Consider the following 3770-nt stretch of genomic DNA (forward strand, 5'->3'; position numbering starts at 1 on the left):
TGGTGATGGACTGAGGGGGGGGGGGGGTGCCTGGAAGATGTGCCCCATTACCTGTACGCTATACCTCCTCTCCCCAAATTCTCACTGTAACTATTCTACTTCTACTTTCTTCCTACTTACTTTCATCTTCTCTTCTGGGACTATTTAAACTAAATGGGTTATTTCAGCAGAAGAGTCTCCAGTGCCTGTCAGAGAGACAGCCACTAGATGCATTTAAACCCTGCAATGTAAACATTGTCGTTTCTGTGGAATGGCAATGTTCTCAGTTGCATTTTTAAAACTAGATGGACTTAAAAACCCAGACCACTTTATTGAGATAAAGTGGTCTGGTCGTTTATAGCGTTCCTTTGATAATTTTTTTTAAATGCTGTAAACACAGTGTGGTTGAAGCCTGCCATTGCGAGTCAAGGTTGAACAGATTTAAGAAGATACTGCAAGGATTTTTGGCTGCCCAGGAGAAGATGCATTTTGCCACTCTTCACCTTACACTCGTCTTTCTCCAGCACTGCCCTGCACCCAGGATATCTACATGAGAGTTAAACATTCATGCCTCCCAAACATAGCTGGATTTACCTTTAATGCAACTAATATATACCGTATTTATCGGCGTATAACACGCACTTTTTCTCCCTGTGTGCACACTTCCTTTCAGTCCCGCCGGAAAACCGGAACCTGAAATTTAAGTTCCAGTTCCGCGGTGCGCGCTGTGAAGCCGGCCCACGCTTCAAGACAGGTAAGTAAATATGGGACAGAGGGAAAGTGCACTAGGGGACACTATGGGAGGGGGGGGGGGACACACTATGGGGGGGTGGAGAATAGTATGGGAGGGGGGGAAGAATACTATGGAAAGGGGGGGGGACACTATGGGAGGGGGTGGAGAATACTATGGGGGGAGAGAATACTATGGGAGGGGGGGGGATTACTATGGAAAGGGGGGGGAACACTATGGGATGAGGGGGGGGAATACTATGGGAGGGGTGGAAATTTCCTGGAATTTCCTTCTGGAAATGAGGTGCGTGTTATACGCCGATAAATACGGTATACACACACATTCATGCACACATAATCACACACACATTCAAACACACATACATACCAATTCTCATACATACAAACAATATTACAAAATACATTCTCACACACACATTCCCTCAAACCCACAAACTAACACACACATACAATACACAAAGATCACAATCTCACACACACATATATACATTCACACACATGGACAAACACATACATACATTATCACACACACATAATCTCTCACACACACACACATATAATTTCTCCCCAGTGAGGGTTGCTTTGATCACACGGTCAGATTTCCCATTGCTTTCATTAAAGTAACTAACGATCTCATCGTGGTTAAATCCAAAGGTCAATACTCCATACTAATTCTTCTAGACCTCTTTGTTTCCTTTGACACTGTTGATGATGCATTCCTTCTGCAAACTTGTCACTCTTATGGTCTTTGTGAGACTGTTCTTTCATAGCTCCTGTCCTTGCTCTCCCAATGTTCATTCAGTATCTCATTTTCCAATAACACCTCTTCCTCTTGTCCTGTCATGGTTGGAGTCTCCCAAGGCTCAGTTCTCTGTCCCTTTTGTTTTCTGTTTATACTTACTCTCTTAACAAACTTATTAATTAATTTGGATTCTGCTACCACCTATATGCCATTTGCAGAAAAGTAATGATGGTCTAGGCACCCAAGGTAAATCCAATAATATAAGCCACATTTTGGCCCAAAGCAGGGTGTTTGTCAAGCTAACCACAAGTGTATTGATATCCTTTATAAAGGGTAATCAATTCTTAACACAGTGTATATCAAGACATAGATAATCAATCACACATCACATTAATCCCATGTTAATAATGCATACTAATAAAGCTTAAAAATAATTAGAAAACATAATGAAGTGCACAAGTGTCACTTACATTATCATCCACGCAATTATAACAAATAAAAATATGTAATTGTGTAAGTAATTAAATACATATATATATATATCTAAAATAGAAACAATGATTCATCATCACTCTATTATCAATCCTCTCTATTGAAGAAAAAAAGGAAAAAGACTTACCCCATAATTATAAGCTTCAGAACATAAAAATCGCCCAGCTGACTGGCATAAAAGATTCCATAATGGAAATCACCAAACACCATAACAATCAGGGGGGCAGAGAACTCCCTACCCTACAGTAGCCGTTAAGGGACAAAACCACAAAACACTTTTGGATTCACAGGCCCTCGGTGTCAGCAGACTACAGAGGTCCAAAGGCCTCTGTGCATGGTCTTAGTGCCCATTCCCCAACGGCATTTTAAAATTTGCAGGCATGATTCAAAATGTGGACCGTCCCCGGGACCTGGAACAATAACCAAAAATGCAGGACTGATCTGGCAAATTTAAGACTGCTAGCACATATGATAATAAAGAGATAGCACCTAAATACATCTTGAACAATAACTGCTCAAATATATTTCAGTGTTTATGGGGCTTTAAGCCTTGCAATGAAGAAAGAGCTAATTAAAGAGTAAAATTCAGTCTTTAGTCAGGATCTTGAATGGGATATGGTAGTAGTTGCGGTACACATTGAGTTGAGAAAGGGACGAAGTGCTGAACTCTCATGTACAGCATTGTATGTATGTGTAAGAGACTGTCTATGAAGGGACATTAAACTAACATCAGACAACTGGTTCTGATAAAAAAAAATGACTTACTAATAAAAAAAAAAAGACGTAACATGCATTACAAGGCAAGGGGCAGTCAACTACACACTGGAGAAGATAGAATGCACAGCTTGTTTTACCCCATAAACAAGTTGGATATGGCAACAAATGACAAAACAGATTTCCACTTCTATGAGCAAAACAGAAATTGTGAAAGTCTCTCAGAATGAATCCCTAGCTCAATTAAATAATTATATCCCCTATATTGCAAGGCTACAAATACATAGGACTGTGACAGCTGCTCATGAAACCTCCACACACCCTCCACACAATGGGGTATGCCTTGAGTGTTGTTTTGGGATGGGATGGCAACACATTCAGGCAACAGCACATTCCATGACACCATCTTCCCGGAAGAGATCGAGTTCCCGTTAAATAAATGTTAAAGGTAATCTTGTTATCCATAAGATGTGTGCATTGTACAACTACTTTAGTAGTAAGAAAAGGCGGTTAATGTATTGTACACTCACTCAGGGTGTGTATCTGAAACTGATGGGAAACAAATTAAATACACACAAACATCATTCTTGAACACATTTATAGACACTTGTAAATTGTGACACTACAGGACTCACCTAAAAACATTGCTATCTTGACATAAACTAGATAGATAGATAGATAGATAGATAGATAGATAGATAGATAGATAGACAAACAGGCAGGCAGGCAGACATACAGACAGACAGACAGATTAGACAGATAGAAGAATGGACAGATAGTCAGAAAGACCTATATAAATATATGTTTATATATTCTTTAAGAAAGCACTTATTTATACACCTATTGTTTTAAATTATGGAGCAATTGTGTTAATAGACTATGCTGAGAGATATTTCTCTCAATACTAAAACCTACTGGATTAAGCTGGCTGTCTAGAAGTAATTTCAGGGCAAGAATAGTTTACCAGGGCATCATCTCCTTAAAGCCCTATTGAGTTCATTAGCTATGTTTAAAGTAAGTCGTTGATCAGCTCTAATTGCATGTAGGACACCCAGAGTGGAGGTGGGGCCTTCTAGGGACTTAAGGACATTAT

The sequence above is a fragment of the Pelobates fuscus genome, chromosome 11 (assembly GCF_036172605.1).
Source record: "Pelobates fuscus isolate aPelFus1 chromosome 11, aPelFus1.pri, whole genome shotgun sequence".
In the NCBI taxonomy this organism is placed as follows: domain Eukaryota; kingdom Metazoa; phylum Chordata; class Amphibia; order Anura; family Pelobatidae; genus Pelobates; species Pelobates fuscus.